General features: G+C 46.6%; 1 long non-coding RNA gene across 1 annotated transcript; it reads left to right on the forward strand.

The window, feature by feature from the left end:
• Positions 1 to 50: 50 nt before the first annotated feature.
• LOC142069748 (uncharacterized) lies at positions 51 to 19,578 on the forward strand. The gene is made up of 3 exons (XR_012665701.1): positions 51 to 351; positions 16,153 to 16,202; positions 19,200 to 19,578. It is a non-coding gene; the product is annotated as an uncharacterized LOC142069748 (long non-coding RNA).
• The last annotated feature ends 1,736 nt before the right edge of the window (positions 19,579 to 21,314 follow it).

Consider the following 21,314-nt stretch of genomic DNA (forward strand, 5'->3'; position numbering starts at 1 on the left):
GCGCTCCGCCCCCGGCCCTCCCCACCTGCTCCGCTCAGCGAGGGACTCCCGCGGCGCTGCCCCGCGCTGGGCTCTGCCGGCCGGCTCCTTAGTCCCGGGCTGGAGGGAGCCTGGCGGCGACCCGCTCCGCTGGGGGCGGAATTAACCCCCCGCGGCCCGGCCCGCCCCGAGCTCTGCGCCCAGGGCCGCGGGAGAAGCGCCTGGACCGCTCGGATCAGGTGCCATTAGCAGCCGCTGCCCTGGGCTGAAAGGCGCTGCTGCCCTAGAAGCGAGGGTCCGGATCCCCTTGCCAGCCCCCTAGGCCAGCCAGTGTATCTGTACCACAGGCTCTTCCAAGCCACAGGATTACAGGTGAGCTGCCCGACAAGCCCCGCCTCTGCTACTAGTCACCCCTCCGGTAAATCTGGCCATAGGGTTTGTTACCCCTGTCCCCGAAGGCTGGTTGCCCCTCATTCCTGATTTCAGCTCCACCGTCTTTATAGTTCATGGTAAGAACTTCGGGCCAGCCTTTGCTCTTAGCCACCATAGTGCTGCCCACTGATAGCCCTGGGGCTTCACTTGTTTGGCTCTAGGGGGTTGAAAATTGATTCCTGGGACGGGATTTCCATACAAGGGCAGACCCTGGGTCCACTTAGTTCAATCCCCTACTTTTAGCAGTGACTACCGTAGCTGCTGCTTCCGAGCAGAGCCAGAAAGCAGCTACCCCTCCATGGCCCAGATCCTCAAGGGTCTGGAGGCTCCTAACTCCCATTACAATACATGGAAATTAGGCTCTTCACTGCGAACCCCTCACGTAAATGCAGGGTGAACTCACTGGGGCAACTTAGTTTTCACACCCAGGCACTGTCTACATTGGTGGCTTTCAGCGGTGCAGCTACAACAGAGGCCAGCAGCAATTAACACCTATTGTGTGGTCTCTTTTGGATCAGAAATATAGGTACGTGTTAAAGCATCCATCTAATCGCCTGTTTTCAGGATGCTCGGCCCCCACCGAGACAGCTGAAATCAGGGGGAGCTGTGGGTGCTCCACCCTTCTGAAAATCAGGTCTTCAGTGTGCAGCCTGTTGATGGATTTAACCCCTGCCACAATGCAGAGTTCCTAGATCTGCAGATTTCAGGCTGGCCTGTTCGAAGAGAGAATATGCTTGGGCATGTTCTGCTGGAGACTGCCTCATGACACAGGGCAGATCTCTCTCCTGCAAGTCCCGTTACACAGGATGCAAACACAGCCAGGGAGCATGAAATCAGCTAAAATATGTTATCATCTGTGGCACAGAGATAGGCCCTGAAAAGCTGTGTTCGGGTGGTGAACTTTCCAAAGGTCAGGGGCTATTTAAACGACGCGTTTTAGATTGATTCGAGCTTTAATGTAGCAGTGACTAAAGCTTACCCGTTGCAGTTTAGTGAACAAACCCGGCTGTCTGGCATGCTCTTATTAACCGGCCCAACTCTGATTTTTCAATTCATGTATTTTAATTAATTTTGAAAGCAACGGCTACAAATGTATCTTGCGTTTTGCCAACCACACAATTCAGAGAGAGGCTTTTCAGCCAGAATGGCCTTTACTTTAGATGGAGAACAGCAGCCCCCAAGAGAAAGAACAAGGGTAAAGTCTCCGCTATAACTTAGAGAACACAGTGTGCCTTCTCTGACTATATTGAGCTGGGAAAACAAAATGGCTGCCAATTCTGCATGCAAGGAGTAGATTTAGAAACTGCAAAGTTTGTTACACAGAGAGCAAAAGCGTACCTGTTCCATAGCTAAGAGTGACGCAGTTTATCATCTGTATGTTATTTGCAATTCTTAACACATATCACAGTGTGGCTGGCTCCTTTAAGAAGGTGCAGAGGGGATCCAGTGCACCTGTGATTGATTACCTGCTGCTCAGCTGGGCTTAAGGGAAGACACCTGGGCCCTATAAAGGCGGAAGCTGCAATAGTGAGTTAGAAGGTTATAAAAGGGTTTGAGACACCAGGAGAAATAAGATTCTAGCTAGGTAGGGTAGGAAGTGGCCTGCTAAAAGCAGAAAACTGAATTAGTCTGTGGACTTTATTTTGGGACACTGAGTTCTGGTTATATTAATAACATCAACTCTAGGGAGGGGTGTTTGCACAGAGAGAAGCCTGTAGAGCCTTAAAAGAAGGGAAACTGAGGTAAGCTACTACAGAACTACCGCTGTCCATAAAGGGGTGCTTGGAAAGTGACTGCTGCTGCTATATCACTGTAGATGATGAACAGCTACCAAAAAATGTTTAACTAAATAACTCTCTTTTAAAGATACAAAAATGAAGAGAATGGAATAATCATACCCACTTAAAATTTCACCAGGTATCTAAGTGTAGCAGATGAAAGAAAAGACTTCTGTACAAAATGCACAGTTAATCTGTGGAACTCATTGCCACAAAAATTGCACTGAGGCCCAGTATGCAGGATTCAAACAAGCATGAGACTTCTTGCTTAAGGGCATACATAAACCCGTCTTTTACTAATGTAGCTAGGAAGAGGATTTCCCTCTGGGTAAGCTATTTCATAATTGTCAGCTATGGAGGTTATACCTGGTTCTGAAGAATGTGATGCTGGCTGCTATCAGAGATGGGATACTGGACTATTGGACCATGGGTCTGATGCAGTCTGGCAGTTCTTATGGTTTTATGTTAAACCAAATGGCAGCTAATTCATTAGAAGGTATTGTAGCAATGATTCCCCTTCATCTGCGAGCGTCCCTACTCTCTGACACAGCTACATTGTGGTTAATGACCTCACAAATCATATTCTGGGTGCCACTCATTCTGATTCTGCGGCTGTGGAATTTACCCCTGGCATGGGGCCCCAAGGAAAACGGTTCCCTTGTTATGCCCAGCTCTTGCTCTGCCAGACACAGCAGGGAAGTTGTGCTGATGGGAGAGGCAGGGGCATGCATTCTGTGGGCTGCTCATTCTCTCCTTAGAATCATAGAATATCAGGGTTGGAAGGGACCTCAGGAGGTCACCTAGTCCAACCCCCTGCTCAAAGCAGGGCTAATCCCCAATCTTTGCCCCAGATCCCTAAATGGTCCCGTCAGGGATTGAACTCACAACCCGGGGTTTAGCAGGCTAATGCTCAAACCACTGAGCTATCCCTCCCCCTGACTGATCTTAGCTCCTTGGTACCCCTGGATGCTACATGTTAGTCCTGGATACTTCAGGGTGCAGACGATTCAGTGGCATATGCGTGGGAAACATTCTGAATCAGAAACCCTTAGGGAATTGACTATTACAGTAGCAGCTGTGGTCTTCATTCTCCTATTGATAAAATGAAAATCTAGCCAGGCCTCATTGTCCAAGGTGTGGAGCACCCCCCACCATCAAATTCAAATTGGGTCAGCAGGAGCAGAGATGCATAGACCTCTGCAGCTCAGCTCATAAGGAGAGAAGACCTGCTATCTGGCTAACCACAGATCCGGCTGCAAGGATCCCCTACCATACGTCCCAAAGCCTTCTTGCCGTCAGAGGAAAAAAAACCTGGGAAGGATGCATCCGATGAAGTGGGTTTTAGCCCACAAAAGCTTATGCTCAAATAAATATGTTTGTCTCTAAGGTGCCACAAGTACTCCTGTTCTCTTTGCTGATACAGACTAACATGGCTGCTACTCTGAAACCAGGAAGGACTTTTCTTTAAAAGGCCCAGTAACCCGGCAGGACTGTTAGCACACCGGAGAGGCAAAGAGAAGCATGTGCTGTAAGGTCTGATTCTGACAATGCTTTTCAGATCTTAGCTGCCTACATAGGGCTCAGGGTCAGATTTTTCAATGGCTCTTGGGCCCAGATCCTCAGAGGTATTTTAGGCTCCCCTTGAAATCAATGGGAATTTGTTGCCTAAATAGCTTTTGAGGCTCTGGGCCTCAGCCCCCACAACTCAGGGCAGATTTTCCAAAGTGCCCAGGAGCAAAGTGCTCCCCAAACTTGAGTTCAGCGCGTTTAACCATGGGCAGAAGTGTCCTCTTCTTTCTGCCCTAACTGGCTCATAGAATTACTGTGTGCTGCTAAACAACTGCTCCGCTCCCCACCAGAGGTGGCCGAGAGGTGACAGGGATTAGAGCTGTAGGTATTAGCTGCTGCTTGTAAAAATGTTTTGGCGTCTTCTACAATCGTACTGTCTCCTCTCTCCCAGCTTTCTCTGTGGATGCCGTCTGTAGAGCATAGAGAGAGAGAGAGAGATGAATTTTAAGACCAGGAAGGTTTGTTATGATCATCTAGTCTGTGCATGACACAGGCCAGAAATTCCCCCCACAGTGATTCCTGCACTAATCTTTTAATAGCTTCATAGTTCAAGGCCAGAAGGGACCATTAGAGTATCTCATCTGACTTCCTGTATATCACAAGCCCCATTAAATTTCACCTGCATTCCCCTCTATTGATCCCACTACCTTATCTGACCTAAGCATATCTTCCAGCTTTGGTCTGAAGACTCCGAGATGAAGAATCCACCTCTTCCCTTGTAATTCAAGGGGTCCTAGCCATAGCCCCGCATCCATGGGATTTGAATGACTCTCTGAAGTGACACACACAGCTCTAAGCTCCTGGGCTGCTTATCCCATGAGCTCTCCCTGAGGTTCTCCATCTCTTTACAGCCCCCGTTCCCACTGTCCCTGGTGGTTACTTTGCTGAGTTCCATACGGACTGTCTACTGGGAGGGGCAGGGATGTAGCTGTCCGCGTGTAGGTACCTCTGATGATTTTTGAACCTCTTACTAACTGGTGCCCTGGGAGTCCAATGGTTGTATGAGAATCTCTCTTTTAAAAAAAAAAAAAAAAAAAACATTTCCAGCCTTCCTGACTTGGGAGTAAAATTTGAAAATATGACCCCTGAAAGCTCAGAAGGCAAAAAACCTCTAACCCTGCAAATGTATTGCTTTAAGGGTTCATGATTCTTAAACTTAACTCATGATTCTGGCGGGACTGAGCCATGATGTTTGGATGCTTGATGTTGGCACCACTGTTCCATAAAGAACAATCCTATTAATCCTTTGACTGATGTTTTTCTTTACGCTCTGCGTTCATTACTCTAATGCATATTTAGCCTCAAGATCAGGTTATGGAAATCGCTCCAGACTTATGGGCAAATGCAGAAGCCTGAGACTTGATCATTGAAGGCAGTGTGTCTTGCACCACCGTGTCCATGAGTCACCTGCTGCTCATCAGTGAGACAGTGTTGGACTCGCAGCAGAGTCTAGCTGTAAAACATGCCTGAACTTATTTCCTCTAAAGCCCAGTTTCATTCCCTTCCAGAAACATGTGTGACAGGCTCCCAAACATCTCACTGGGCAGCGTGGACAGGAGTCCCAGGAGCGCTGAACTTCCATTCGAAATTGACTTAGATCCAGATTTGAAGCATAAGGCAGAGGGGCTTTAAAAAGGGGAGGGTGGCTTAGGGCTGTAAAAAAAATTCACATGAAGGTTTCAGACACCCTGAGATTCAGTTGGTTTGGGGCTGGGCTTTTGGTTCAGCCCCTCTCTAGTAAAGAGAGAAGCCAGGTCTCTGCTAGAATTGCTTTGCCGATATAGCTATACCATTATAATATACTGGCAAAATGAGCCCACTGTGGATGCAGCTATACCAGCAAAACTAGTGGTTTTGCAGTCTAGCTTTCCCACCTCCACCCCCACCCCCGAGGGAAACCTGATAGGTATAACTGCATCTGCACTGGGGGCTTTGGCTGGCATAGCTCTGCCAGTCACTAATCACACCCCTGCTACAATGGCAGAAGTCTGTGTTTTAGACTGGGCCATGCAGGCTGGAGTCTCTGCTGCTTTGCACCTTGTGGAGTCATTTACCTCTGTGCAAAGTGGGGGTAACACTCTCCCTGGCCAGAATTGAAGGCCAGATCCTCAACTGATGTAAATCAGTGTTGCTCAATTTAAGCCAATGGACCGACACCAGCGTAAGCAGAGAGAGAATCTGGTCCCGAGTGTTTTAGCGGTGGTGATGCTGGATGGAAGGCAGAGAGAAGAATCACACCCTGTGTCTTAAGTCCCATCTGAACTGTAGCAATCACTATTTTTAAGCTTGCTTGTCCATACGTGTCTTTTAAGGACTTTACATTTAAGGAATTTAAGGCTGATTTTTGCTTGAATACAAGATGTCATTAATATGTAACAACTGGATAACTTGGAGCGTCTCCAGGCTAAACCCTGCTTGCACTGAATATGAAAACTAACTGATCCTCAAGTCCTCTTCCGCTTTTCTCAATGGGAGTTTCTCTCGAGTGAGGACCGCAGGATCGGGCCCCCATCTCCAAAGCAGAGTGCAGAAAAGGCATTTTATTAGTTAAGGACTTGATCCTGTAAAAAGCTCTGTTTCCATGCTCAGCAGCTTACAGGATTGGACTGGGATGTACCCAAATTCATACCTCTCTCTAGTAACAGCAGGAGGCTGTTTGTTTTTTTCCTGAGACAGACTCTACTTGGCAGAATATAGTTATGGTCCAGTTTGCCCATTCCCCAGCATCTTGTCATCCCTCATGCCTGTACAGAATAGGTGTCAAATGCCACCAGATCAGTTGGGCAGTGTTAGACCTCTACTTTGCACAGGTATACATGGCTCCACAAGGGGCCAATCCATGAATGTTCAGGCTCTTAAAATCTATTCAGCGAGATTAAAAATCTCCAACATTTTCCATTCTCGTGGCTAATGAGCTTTTATTTTCTTTAAAGTAGGAAATGCGAACACTCTTAATGAAACTCTCATGCTCCAGCAAAAGTCTAAATGAATCCAGTGTTTGGCTGCATGGCATTTATAACTGAGCGAAGAATGTTTTCCCATCAGCTCTTTGAAGTGCCCTATTAAGTGATTTTATACTAATAGGATTTTCCCAGGAAAGAAAGACACGAATGACAAAACGCTGAATGCTTGATTAACTCTGCCCCTAAAACAACTTGGATCGTGGTAATTGACTCTTTCCCTGCCATATTCAGCCATTGTTTGCTCCATTTATGAAGGCATGTTGATGAGACACCAAACCCAGTAGAGTGTAAACAGAATCCTGCCAAGCACAGATGGTTGTGTGAGGCATTCTCTAACGCAAGGCCTTTGGGTTACTGGAAATATTTCTGGATCCAGAGAGTCTGGAGTATGAATTGTCCATTTCATTTGCTGCCTAACTCATTTCCACCCGAGATCGGTTTTGAGGCTCATTCATAGTCATTAACGTAATTGCTTCAGGAACTGTCCAGGGGGAGCTATGGAGACTCTTTGGCTGGATAGAAAAGAACCTCATTGTTACGACGTCCTGAAATCAGGCTGCAGGAAGTACCTGCAGGGTTTTAATATTTTATTTTGATTTTACTAATTCATACGGTTTGCCACAGTCAGCCAGCAAACCATGCCTATGCAAAATGCCCTGTACCTGCTTGAGGCACCTGCTGTGGAAGTGGCAGCTGGAATCAGATGTCTGAGCCTTGGAACAGTTGCAAAATGTTTTCAATCTCTCTGCCTCCAGATCACTGCCAAAGCTTTATGAACCTGCTACAGGGTGACTGGTCCCTTCAAGAGAGAGTGGGATCCAGTGCACCTGTGACTGATTGATTACCCGCTGCCCAATTGGGCTTAAGGGAGAAGGCATCTGGGTCCTTATAAAGAGGGACACACCAGCAGGGGAAGGAGAGCTGCTGACCTCTCGCAGCCTAGAGAGAAAGCGAGAGAAGCCTGGGAGGTTGTGGGAGAGACAGAGCTAGAGCAGGACTGCAGGGCAGTAGATGACTCCTGCAAGGAAGGGTGGGGAAGGATGAAATTTGGATTTTATTTTGAGTGGAACAGTTTGATGATAAACCCATGTACTGTGTGGAGTTTTTAAGGAACCCATGAAGAGAAACGAAGGCAGGGCGATGAAGAGACAACCCAGGCTCAGAGGAGGCACTCATGCGCCCAGTTACAGGACTCAGTCTGGCCTGGTGCTAAGCACCCTCAGCTCCCACCTGAATCAAGAGGAGTTTAAAGAGCTCAGCACCTCATAGGATTGGGCCCTTAAACACAGCTCTGGGGCCTGGCTCTTACACCAGTGTTGATCCATTGGTTTAGATGGATTTACTCCAGTGTAACTGACAGGAGGCAGCCTTTGGAGCACAGTGGGTGAAAAGATTGTGCTTTTCAAAAACTGAAATGAAATGAAAATTTCGGATTTAAAAAAAACTGTCTCAAATGAAATTTTTTTTTTTTTTTTGGTCAAAACCCTGTTTTTTTGGCAGGAAAAATTTTCAGTCAAAAAAATGCAAATCCGCTCTACTCATCCATTTTCCTGTCCTCTAACCACATCAGGATGTGTGTGAGGTACTTTCGTTTCAATGGCCCTTTCAGTTCTGGGCTTCTGGGCTGGGACTGTGTCTAAAGGTTTTTGTTTGTGGCTTTGCTGATCTGACTGTTAAGAATGAGTTTAGACCCACTAAGCTGATTTCATGCAGCATCACCAAACAGCCATTAGAGGGCGAGAACTTTTTGGTCACTGGTCTGGATTTACAAAGGTCTTCAGAGAATGAGTTAGGTACCTCAAATTGAAGGCCAATGGGACTTAAGCTCCTTATCCGTCTAGGCCCCTTTGTAAATCCCACTAGACACTTTTCTGCATCCTTAGGCATCTAAATACCTTTGTAAATCTGGTCCGAACTCATCTGGACTGAATTTGAACTGACCACCCAGACACTGGTACACCTTTTTTAACTTAATGTGATCTCCTCATCTCTAAAATAGTGTACATTAAAAAATAAAGCCCTCCCTTCCCATACCTCTGCGAGGTAAGGCAATGCAGGTGCATGAAACTTCTGGGCCCAAGGCTGCCACCCTTACTTGCCACAAGTAGCACCTGACTTGGCCAATAGTCCCATTGATTTCAATGGATGAGACTAGGACTTGGGGAGTACACGCCCACCAAGGGAAATGAGGGCAGGGAGAGGAGGCAGTGTTGGGGTTTTAAATCCTCACCACACCCAACCATGGGCATGCAGGACCATGTGTGCCTATTTATTCCCTCTGGCACAGGTGGGCAGAGAACTGGCTCTGTCCCCAACATAGTGGCAAGCACATAGCAGCTGATCTGGTGTAGGGAATGTCAGTAGATTAGTATCTTCCTAGATCAGGGAGGAGGGAATCGTGTGTCCTGGGGCCACTCTTGGTTAGTGCATCTTAGGTTCTGTCCCTCATACAGGCTGCATACCTAACACTGCAGTCTAGCCTAATAGCGCTGCTGGCGGTGTATGGTAAAAGAGTGGCAAGATGTGGCCTTCCTTGTTTACACACTAGAAGGATGTTTCTATAGCAAGCTGTTGACTCAAGCTTGCTCATGATCTTTGTGGTTTAAAAATAATCACTGATGCCCTGCCCTCCGCCCATGTTAACAAAAGCCTGAGCCTCTCTAGTGCAAGCCCCTCCAGGACTGTTTGCAAAGCCTGACTCCTTCACATTATAGACCTCCCTGCAAAACCAAGACATGGCCAATGCCTGAGAAATAAATGCCCATGATTGTGGGTGGAAATTTGATTGACCTCTGCTGCTTTCACCCAGTAAGAAAGGGGCTGATCCTGCCAGGAACTGAGTGCCTCTTGAGAGTCAACAGGAAATAGAGGCACTGCATGGAGGCAGTAGAAGGCAATCAAAGTTCATATGCTAAACTTTACAGGGATAAAATTAACCTGGGTGGGAGGGACTCCCTGCCTCTTCAGAGGGCTGTGCGGGGTCTGTACAAGGGGCCCTGCTGTCTGAAGGGGGTGCACAGGCATCTGGGTGTAGACATAAGTGCCCAGAAGGCCACACTAGGGGCAAGTTAGTGATAGGCCTGGGGAGGGGGTGCAGATCTGTGTTTACTTGCTTCATTGGCCTTGGTATGACTGGCATGGGGGGTTGCTCTTAGCCTGAAAAGGCACCTGCAGGAGAGGGCTAGACACTGACTGAGACTGGCCCTGGTCTGGGGGATCAATTTCACTTGCCCTTCCACACTCCACCCACAGAAAGCTTGAATGTTTGGTCTTTGAGAATGAGGAAGCTTTCACCTGCCAATAAACAAAGTAGTTAGTGTGCAGGGGCACAAATCTCCAGTAACATTGTGCCAGACCATAAGTGGATGCAAATTAACATAGACCCACTGACTTCTCAGGAGCTCTGCCAGTTTTAAGGCACTATACAAATATTAATCCGCTAATTCATTGACTCTCGCAATGCCCCTTCAAGGCAGTAACATCCTTTCTCTCATTTTACAGATCTAGAAAGTGAGGCAGAGAGGGTAAGGCTAAAAGTGTACAAGTGTAGGATTAACAGCCAACCAGGACTGGCCTGGAGTCTCCCGGAATCGGCATCAATCTCCCAGTGACCATTGAGAGCACCCCGGGAGATTTTAATAGGATGTTTTAAGAAAATGACATTCTGTCATTGGGGGGTGGGGGGGTGTTGGTGGAAATCTCCTTGAATAGCTTCAGTCAAAGTTGGCAACCCTATACAAGAGTGGCCACGGATTTGAGGGGGGCTGAGTTTTTGGGTAAGACAAACATCAGAAGTCACTTCTGAAAATTTCTTGGCATGGGACATGCCCGTGACTGCAGAGGGCATAGATATTAGCACTCAGGAGTGCCTGGCTCCCGGTTCTGCACTGATGCCACTAGTCCATGCCTCCGTCTGTAATATAGGGCAACTATCTGCTTGTTTATTCAAATCTTTATCCACGTTAAAAGACCTACAGGAAACTGACTCAGACTAGAGAGAGCCTAGTTTTACATAATGAGGTAAATTAGGATATATTACAGCTGTGCAACTCTCATTGGCCCATAGTTTGTTATATACATACTAACTCTGAGTCCAATCCTGCATCAGAAAATCAATAGGAATTTTGTCATTGACTTCAAAGAAAGCAGGTTCTTGCTCTAGCTATATAGACTAGGGGCTCTCACGGGGTTTGTTGTGGCAAGAGTTGTCTCAAGGGGCTTGATTCTGCTTTCTTACGACAATGTAAATCAGGAGTAACCCCATTAAAGTTTACAGTCATGCCTTTGTAAAATACATGAGATCAGACCCAGGCCCTTGACTTTTTGTAAGTGTAAAGCACCCAGGGATGATCCAAAGTGCAGTGAGGCCTTTTTTGGATCAGGCCCCAGGCAAGTTTATAATAATCTCACGAAAAGAGCTGATCCATTTAATCTGCCTTAAAATTTGATTTCACTGGAAAATGCTACCCTGTCTCCGCTGGATAAACATTTCTTTCAAGATTTCACAACCTCCTGGTAGCATTGTTAATGTGACACCAAATAACATCTGGATTAATCATAAATTAATGATATTTTTAACCACCGTTAGGGCCTGAGAAAATCTGAGCGAACACTAGATCTAAATACTGCACCGGCAATATTTCGGTTCCCATAAAGGCGCTCGGCTGAGAACGATGCTGCTGGATTGTGGATACAATGCAGCCGGTATGCTCACGGTAGTTTTCCGCTGGTTCCTGTGCTACGCAGCATGTATCGCCTGAGAACTTCATGTGAAAGCAATGGTTTTAATTACAGCTGGCAATCATGATTTCCATCTCGCTGAAAAGCGACACCCACGGGTGACCCGCCACCCCACCCTGATACTGGTGCCACACCCTGATACTGCTGCTGCTGCTGACGAAATGTCTCCAAGGGCATTCCTCTCTGACTATAAAATGAACAGGAATGCATTGTGTTGATCACACGCTTTTCGGATGGCACTGACAATCAGCACAGTGGACCATGACATTTATAAATACACTGCAAATGATCAGGGCCAATTTGTTCTTATTTACACATGTGCAACTTCATAGTCTTCACTGGGGTAGCTTGGGTCTAAATAAGAACAGAATTTCTGAGCCCTGATTCTGATCCAATTTACATTGTTGTAAATGAGGAGTAACTCCACTGAATTCTAGAGTTACAAGGGTATACATTTGCCAGTTATGGTTGGGTTTTATATACGGTATCCATCCTGGAATCCGATATAAAATCATCTCATGCAAAAAATGGTGGCAGCTAAAACTCTCCTGATAGCCTGATCGAAATCCCACTTAAGCTGATAGATGGGCTTTGGATCAGACCCTACAGCAGTAGCCTTGTCAACTCCTAAATAATATAAATGATAAAGTAACATATGAATAAATTAGGTATGTTTTGTTCCAGTCTCTCTAGTCTGTATTTGCCTGGATCTGGCATAAGATCAGATTGATTCTAAAAGGCATGCTTGTTCGGATGGCAGTAATAAAATAAGCCGAGAAGCACTGAATTGATATCCCAGCAAGGCAAGAGGGGGCTCTGCACTGCTCCCGAAGTGCGGTCTTTCAGATGAGACGGAAAACTGAAGCAGTGGCTACTTGTGTCTGTTAAAGGTATCCATGTGCTTTTGGCAAGGGTTGAGATATTAATCCTGGTGTCCTGGCTAAACTCCAAGTTAAATGACCGCTTTGTTAAATTTCTTCTGTAGTTTAGACGGGAGAAAAATTTCTTCACTTTCTTGGCTTACGTTATTGTTCAGTGTTGCGGTGCCATGTTAAACAGGTGGTATGTTTCACCTCAGAGCTAGCTGCATGGGTGAAGTCAATCCCTGTATCTAATTTAGCATGAACACACTGAAAATCTTTAGGACAGGTCCAGCATACGACCCCAAGTCCTGGCTCAGTCTGAGCCCTGCTGTGATGTCTGTCGGGACGGTAGGGTCAGCCTGGTGTCAGTAGGATTTTTTTTGCCTTTTCCTTGTTTTCATTAAGTTTCGAAGCTCCACCCTTTTGGAGGCTGTCCAAAGAGATTTGCGTTGGCATTGGCCGATGGAGTTTGTGCTGCAAATGTTCACTGGGTCGCTAAAATGAGAGCTTATTCTGTGAGGAAGTTTCATGCAGTCCTCACTCTCCAGAAAAACCATGCAACAGAAAGCTCATTAGGCAGAACTCAGCACACATTTTCCAGTATTGGCTCTGCGGTCCAGGATAATTAAAAAGGGCGAGTGTGGTAGATGAACGTCATCTTTATTTGGCCTTTAAAATATGTCTGCTGTTGAGCTGCGTTGGGTACCACTTGGGCCAGCAGCTGGGGCACACGGAGTTTCAGAATATAAGAGCGGCCCTACTGGGTCAGACCAAAGGTCCATCTAGTCCAGTATCCTGTCTTCTGACAGTGGCCAGTGCCAGGTGCCCCAGAGGGAATGAACAGAACAGGGAATCATCAAGTGATCCATCCCGTCGCTCATTCCCAGCTTCTGGCAATGGGATCCTATACTACAAAAATACAGGAGAGGGCCAGAATTTTCAGAAGGGTTCAGCGCTCATAAATGGGGTTAGATTTTCCAAAGGACTCAATTTAGCTCCCATTTTAGACACCAAAATATTTTTTTTTCTAAACCCACATTTTCATTTGAAGTGTTCTGAGAATGAAGTGTCACAGTGGGAGCTGTGGGGTACCAAACTCTTTGGAAAATCTGTTGCCAGTTGTGGATGTTGAGGCCTTGAAAATCCAAATCCAGGGGGGTTTCAGGAAATCTGTTCAACTGTGCTGAGCTATCTAAACTCAGAAGTGCACGTGCGGCGGGAGAGGCTAAATGTACAAGCCTTAATTTGGGGTTTGGCAGGTGGACTCTTTTAGGAGCCTGGATGATTGTAACAGTACTTTGTTATCTATCCTGAGCTCTTTTAATGGTAACTCTTTGGCTGTTAGCATTAAACACAGGGCAGTGGAATCTGTTTTGACTTGATGCGTTACCTGTTTTCCAAATTCCTAAATCCCTTATCTTACATAGATGCAGTAGCTACACTCCTGCAAATCATGTTTGAATGTATTTTTTTTTCCAGCCATAGTCACTTCCTTTATTTCCATTGCAGCCACCTAGGGCTGTCATGTTATAAACGAAGCAGTGTTGTTGTAGGTCAGTACTTGGAGAGGAGACAGGTGACTCAGCAGCTTATGGTCCATTTCCTCTGCGTCATTATGAGGGGGAGGTGTGTGATTTGAGTAAAAGGAAATCAAAATAGGAGGGGGAAGTGGTCACCAGTTCCAGGGGCCCTTGTCACAGTTTTCAATGTCATCTGATGATGAGGCTTTGCATCATTTGTGGTGACGGGACACGGCAAAGGGAAGAGAAGGGAAATGTATTTTAAAAGATTTCATGTCTCTGAAAAGGCCCACAGCAAGGAAAACAAGGAGGTGGTGTTCTGAGTGCTTTCCACTGCCATTTCTCTCAGGATGGAGGACAATGAGCAGGGTGCATAGATTTAAACACAGAAATGGGGAGAGCCAGGAAATTTTAAGAAAAAAGGCTAGTGCTGACAAGGCCAGAGAGGAAGACCGTGGACTACAATTTCTAGAGCGGGGAGGAGGGGATTTTTCTTCATCGTTTCCAGGAGAGAGTAGAGCTCAAGGTCATTATTAGGCATTTCGTGATTTCTGGATCGAAAGGGGCATGATCCAATGGCAACACAGCTTCAGAGCAATAGACCAGCAACCTTGGACATTTGTGCCGCTTCCGTGGGCACTGCACACTGACTCAGAAAGGAGGCACTTGTACCTTTCCTTAGCGATGTCTCCTGCATTTCCAGTGTGCTTTCAGGGTGGAAACCAGCAGGTCAACAAGCAATAGAAATGGAAAAAATCCTATGTCCAAGCGGCAGAATTAGGAAAGGTAGGTTACTTACCCATTACCGGAGCCCTTCGCGATGAGCTGCTGCACATCCACACTTGTAGGATCAAGGCACCTGTGCTGTGAGCATCCAGAACCTTCTGGAAAGTAGTGTCTGTTGGGTCCCCTTCCTGCCCCTTCCATCCTGTAGGGTTCAGAGGGTAGGAAAGGGGGAGTTGGCCCCAGCCTTCCATCAGTTCCTTCCGTTAATTACACTGAGGGTAACTGACCATTGAAACAGCTTTCTAAGGGATGGGGTAGATGCTCTATGAATCTATGAAGTGTAGGTGGTGGATGTCTCAACCCTGAGGTGATTCCAGTCAAAGTTAGGTTTACTGGGAGCTTCTGAAATGCTGGGCCAGCTGCTCCATTGGAGTCATGCACTCCACTGGATCCAAGGGAGGCTTGGTAGAGCTAAGGATGGGAACCCTTGGGTATTTCTATGCCTATGCTGAGGGGGTGGCAGCTACCAAAGGCACTACTGAATCCTTGACACTTTGTACTCCATGGTGAAACCACTCCAGAACCAGACTTGAAGTCTCCTTCCTGGTTTAGAACTGGGAGCTAGGAGGTCAGTAGCCCAGATCCCAATAATCTGTATAATATTCCAGGAATATCACGCCATGTGTCACTCTGAAGCCTAAAATGTTTGTCCGGGAGAAGTGATGGAAGAAGCTACAAGCATGGCTGAGAGCTCTTTTTGTTCAGAATATCACCAGGTTCAGTCATTGCTGGGTTTCCCGGGTCCAGTTTAAGTTCTCGGCCATTTTGACTTTGATTTACGTCTGTGCTATGTAAGGCACGTATCCATGCCATGCCTAGAGACCATTGTGATAGCCAGTCACCACCCTTACTCTACAGTTAATTTGCATGCACCAATTTCAGTGGTTGTCTGAGGGAGACTGCCCAGATAGTGGATTACCTGGCCCAACTGTCACACCCAGGCACCCAACTGCCATCCCCACAGATCAAAGCAAATCTCCCAGCACAATACAGCCCCCGACACAGATCAACACAACCAGCAAACAGCAAAACGACACAACCAGCACATGTAACCCCAAAACCACCTTTGCCATCCACACAACTCTCCCAGCACAATACAGCCCCCGACACAGATCAACACAACCAGCAAACAGTCTCCTGACTGGAATTTGTGGTCTGTTACCATCCTTTTGTTAAGTTCTCAGCCATTTTTGGCCTTTTTACACACATGATTTTACAAATTACACCCATGAGACAGCACAGGCTTTCAGTGACTAGTGTCCTAACAAAATTTCCTTCTCTAAGAGATCAGACACACAGATCTGTCAGGTTTCAGAGTAGCCGCCGTGTTAGTCTGTATCCACAAAAAGAAAAGGAGGACTTGTGGCACCTAGTCTAAGGTGCCACAAGTACTCCTTTTCTTTTTTACAGATCTGTCAGTGTATCTATTATGGCAGATCCAGGGAATATCTGAGTGGGTCTCTTGGTACCTCATATACTGCCCTAAATCTAACTTGAGCCTACGGCACTCTCTTTTCTGCAGAACCTTGGCAATGTGCCTTTTAATTCCCTGAAGAAGAAAAAGCATTTCAGGTGTGTCTCTGCCTTTGCATTCCTTGGCTACAAAGAAATGCTGAAGTCAATAAGCGGTCCTTTCTGGATAATCAGACAGATCCTGACACCGGAATCTGTTTCTCATGTATACAGAGGTCACACAGTATGGAAATCTTGGGATCTGTGAAATCTATCGATTCTGAGAAGTGAGGTTTGGAGTACAGTATCTTCATGTCCTAGGGACTGGCCAGGAGCCCAACCAAACCTTAATGGCTATGTTGTCTAGCAGAAATTCAGCCACCCAAAATCAGGTTTCTGAGCATACACCTGCTGAGGATGTGACTGGCTAAAAAGGTATTCTAGTCAAGGGTGGCTAAATTTCTGCTACACAACTGAGCTGTTCGGAATGGGCTGGGAGGACTCTCTCCTCAGGGGGACTGAGTCATCTATCTGCCGCCCCGACCGGGAAAACTGAGAAGTCACGTCAATCACCCTGATATCTGCTGGGAGAGCAATACAGCGGTGCACAGACAATCCAGGAAGTTTTTGGAAAGGGTAGGGGACAATTTCCTGGTGCAAGTGCTGGAGGAACCAACTAGGGGCAGAGCTCTTCTTGACCTGCTGCTCACAAACCGGGAAGAATTAGTAGGGGAAGCTAAAGTGGATGGGAACCTGGGAGGCAGTGACCATGAGATGGTCGAGTTCAGGATCCTGACACAGGGAAGAAAGGAGAGCAGCAGAATACGGACCCTGGACTTCAGAAAAGCAGACTTTGACTCCCTCAGGGAACTGATGGGCAGGATCCCCTGGGAGAATAACATGAGGGGGAAAGGAGTCCAGGAGAGCTGGCTGTATTTTAAAGAATCCTTATTGAGGTTACAGGGACAAACCATCCCGATGTGTCGAAAGAATAGTAAATATGGCAGGCAACCAGCTTGGCTTAACAGTGAAATCCTTGCTGATCTTGAACACAAAAAAGAAGCTTACAAGAAGTGGAAGACTGGACAAATGACCAGGGAAGAGTATCAAAATATTGCTCGGGGATGCAGCAGTGAAATCAGAAAGGCCAAATCACACCTGGAGTTGCAGCTAGCAAGAGATGTTAAGAGTAACAAGAAGGGTTTCTTCAGGTATGTTAGCAACAAGAAGCAAGTCAAGGAAAGTGTGGGCCCCTTACTGAATGAGGGAGGCAACCTAGTGACAGAGTATGTGGAAAAAGCTAATGTACTCAATGCTTTTTTTCGTCTCTGTCTTTACGAACAAGGTCAGCTCCCAGACTACTGCATTGGGCAGCACAGCATGGGGAGGAGGTGACCAGCCCTCTGTGGAGAAAGAAGTGGTTCGGGACTATTCAGAAAAGCTGGACGAGCAAAAGTCCATGGGGCCGGATGCGCTGCATCTGAGAGTGCTAAAGTAGTTGGCGGATGTGATTGCAGAGCCATTGGCCATTATCTTTGAAAACTCATGGCGGTCTGGGGAAGTCCCAGACGACTGGAAAAAGGCTAATGTAGTGCCCATCTTTAAAAAAGGGAAGAAGGAGGATCCTGGGAACTACAGGCCAGTCAGCCTCACCTCAGACCCTGGAAAAATCATGGAGCAGGTCCTCAAGGAATCAATTCTGAAGCACTTAGAGGAGAGGAAAGTGATCAGGAACAGTCAGCATGGATTCACCAAGGGCAAGTCATGCCTGACTAATCTAATTGCCTTCTATGACAAGATAACTGGCTCTGTGGATGAGGGGAAAGCGGTGGACGTGTTGTTCCTTGACTTTAGCAAAGCTTTTGACATAGTCTCCCACAGTATTCTTGCCAGCAAGTTAAAGAAGTATGGGCTGGACGAATGGACTATAAGGTGGAGAGAAAGTTGGCTAGATTGTCGGGCTCAACGGGTAGTGATCAATGGCTCCACGTCTAGTTGGCAGCCGGTATCAAGTGGAGTGTCCCAAGGGTCGGTCCTCGAGTCAGTTTTGTTCAATATCTTCATAAATGATCTGGAGGATGGTGTGGATTGCACCCTCAGCAAGTTTGCAGATGACACTAAACTGGGAGGAGAGGTAGATACGCTGGAAGGTAGGGATAGGATACAGAGGGACCTAGACAAATTAGAGGATTGGGCCAAAATAAATCTGATGAGGTTCAACAAGGACAAGTGCAGAGTCCTGCACTTAGGACGGAAGAACCCCATGCACCGCTACAGACTAGGGACCGAATGGCTAGGCAGCAGCTCTGCAGAAAAGGACCTAGGGGTTACAGTGGACGAGAAGCTGGATATGAGTCAACAGTGTGCCCTTTTGCCAAGAAGGCCAATGGCATTTTGGGATGTATACGTAGGGGCATTGCCAGCAGATCGAGGGACATGATCGTTTCCCTCTATTCAACATTGGTGAGGCCTCATCTGGAGTACTGTGTCCAGTTTTGGGCCCCACACTACAAGAAGGATGTGGAAAAATTGGAAAACGTCCAGTGGAGGGCAACAAAAATGATGAGGGGACTGGAACACATGACTTATGAGGAGAGGCTGAGGGAACTGGGATTGTTTAGTCTGTGGAAGAGAAGAATGAGGGGGGATTTGATAGCTGCTTTCAACTACCTGAAAGGGGGTTCCAAAGAGGATGGATCTAGACTGTTCTCCGTGGTAGCTGATGACAGCACAAGGAGTAATGGTCTCAAGTTGCAGTGGGGGAGGTTTAGGTTGGATATTAGGAAAAACTTTTTCACTAGGAGGGTGGTGAAACAATGGAATGCGTTACCTAGGGAGGTGGTGGAATCTCCTTCCTTAGATATTTTTAAGGTCAGGCTTGACAAAGCCCTGGCTGGGATGATTTAGTTGGGGAGTGGTCCTGCTTTGAGCAGGGGGTTGGACTAGATGACCTCCTGAGGTCCCTTCCAACCCTGATATTCTGTGATTCTAAGAGACAGTCAACAGATCCTACCCAGAGCCAAGGGAACAGACAATCCCAAAACCGACTAAATTTGCTTCTAAGACTTCTGATAGTAGGAGTCTAACGATGGCTCCCTCTTCTTGCCTTCAAAACAGAAGGGTCTCATAGATGGAGTATCAGAAGTGGAGAAACCGTCTCCCAGACAAGCAGGACATCGAGTGTATGCTTCTGAAAATGGCCAAATGAAGCAAATGTTAAAACTCTCCTCTCTCAAGAGAAATCCTGGATCCGATCAGAAGTTTGTAATGCATTTCCCTGGATCCGATCAGAAGTTTGTAATGCATTTCCCCTGTCCAATGTTTTGAGGACTTAAGCACTTAAATATGTTTTGAGGATCTGGGCCTCCCAGGCTGGACCTGTGTGCTCTGACCACGATGTTGGGCACGGAATCAGTAAGGTAAGAGGTTCTGCAACGATTATAGTGTTGGAATTGCAGTACTAGACTCCCCAGTGGTGTGAGTAGATGTGGGGTCTTAGTGGTACAGAACCACTAGTCAAGTGACTCTCAGTACTCAAAGGTGTCATTCTCATACTGGCTAGATCCCAAGCACCTGGACCTCTTCTTGCCAATTGTGCTTGGCAGTCATAAAACGGCCAGACTGGGTCAGACCAAAGGTCCATCTAGCCCAGTATCCTGTCTACTGACAGTGGCCAATGCCAGGTGCCCCAGAGGGAATGAACAGAACAGGCAGTTGCCTGTTCCCAGCTTCTGGCAAACAGAGGCTAGGGGCACTTCAGAGCATGGCTTTGCATCCTTACCTATCCTGGCCAATAGCCATTGGTGGACCTATCCTCCAGGAACTTATCTAGTTCTTTTTTGAACCCTGTTATAGTCTTGGCCTTCACCACATCCCCTGGCAAAGAGTTCCACAGGTTGACTGTACGTTGTGTGAAGAAACACTTCCTTTTGTTTGTTTTAAACCTGCTGCCTATTAATTTCATTTGGTCCTTCCTGTTTGCCTGTCAAATCTGAATCCAGTCTCTGGCCCTGGATCCATGTTATCAGATCCAGATGCAGGCTAGGTTTCTGGCTCTATAGCTGTCAGCTACAGGCTTGTACTCAGCTGTCAAATCTGGGTATTTTTCCTTTTTAAAAAAAATACAGCTCAGGATCTGTGCACTGTGGATCCAGGTATGGCTTTTGCAGCTCCAGGACCAGTGGGTGGCTGTTAAATGGAGATCTGAGTTTTTCAGCTCCTGATCCAACCTTGGTTGCCAAACCAGGATCCTGGTTTTACAGCCCTGGCTCCATGCTTTGCTGAAGGACTAGACCCTTTGGAAACTGAATCTGACAGCCAGTCAGTTTAGGCACATAACCAGGCCTCCTAGGTCGACCTGGAGACCAGATCCTCAGGTAGATGTGGAACTTAGCAGACCAGCCTTTTATCAGTAGAGATTTGTGAGGCACCCCCAAACAAAGCCCGTGCCAGCTTTTTCTTTAAAAAAAAAAAAAAAAAATCTGACTGAGCACTTGACTGTGAACAAAATGTGCACTCTGAGCTTGGAAAAAGGGGTGGGGAAAGGAAAATGTTGAGGACAGTGTGTGCAATCCAAGCTTGCTGCACCTTTAGCACTGTGACTGAAAGGTGGTTGGAGCATCTCATTTTATATCCTGGGAACTCTCCAGGATTGGAAGGGGAAGGAGTAGCCTCAAGACACTACTTTCTATAAATCACTGTGCAGGTGCTTTGATTCCACCAGCGTGAACAGGCAAAGGCTACTTGAAGATGTGCTGAATTTAACAGTCTTATGGAAGGAATCAAATTCCCTTCAACACATTCTTCATGTTTTATGGTATTTTTTGTTTTACATCCAGCTTAGCCAATGAACACCAAAGTTGATTATAAAACCAAGTCACATGTTCCATATATACTTAACTAGTTGCTTAAAGCCTGTATTATCACATGGGTGTAACTTGTAAAATTGTGGGTTTTTTTCTAAAAAAGCTGAAAGTCAGAACTTAAATTGGCTGGTAACAGACTGAAGCCCAGTGATGATTGAACTTGATTACAAAAAGAGCCCTCAATCATCTTTTAGTAGTTATGGCTTCATACTGACTATGTTCTATGCTTCAGAGTGGTGATCAGGGGTTACTGTGTTCTGGTTGTGTTGATTTGCACATGGGTTATCCTGTGCTGGGAGACTGGGGTCGATGGCAAGTTTAGGGGTTATGCATGTGTGGGGTGGTGGATTGACTTTTGCTTGCAGCT

The sequence above is a fragment of the Caretta caretta genome, chromosome 21, assembly GCF_965140235.1.
Source record: "Caretta caretta isolate rCarCar2 chromosome 21, rCarCar1.hap1, whole genome shotgun sequence".
Taxonomy (NCBI): domain Eukaryota; kingdom Metazoa; phylum Chordata; order Testudines; family Cheloniidae; genus Caretta; species Caretta caretta.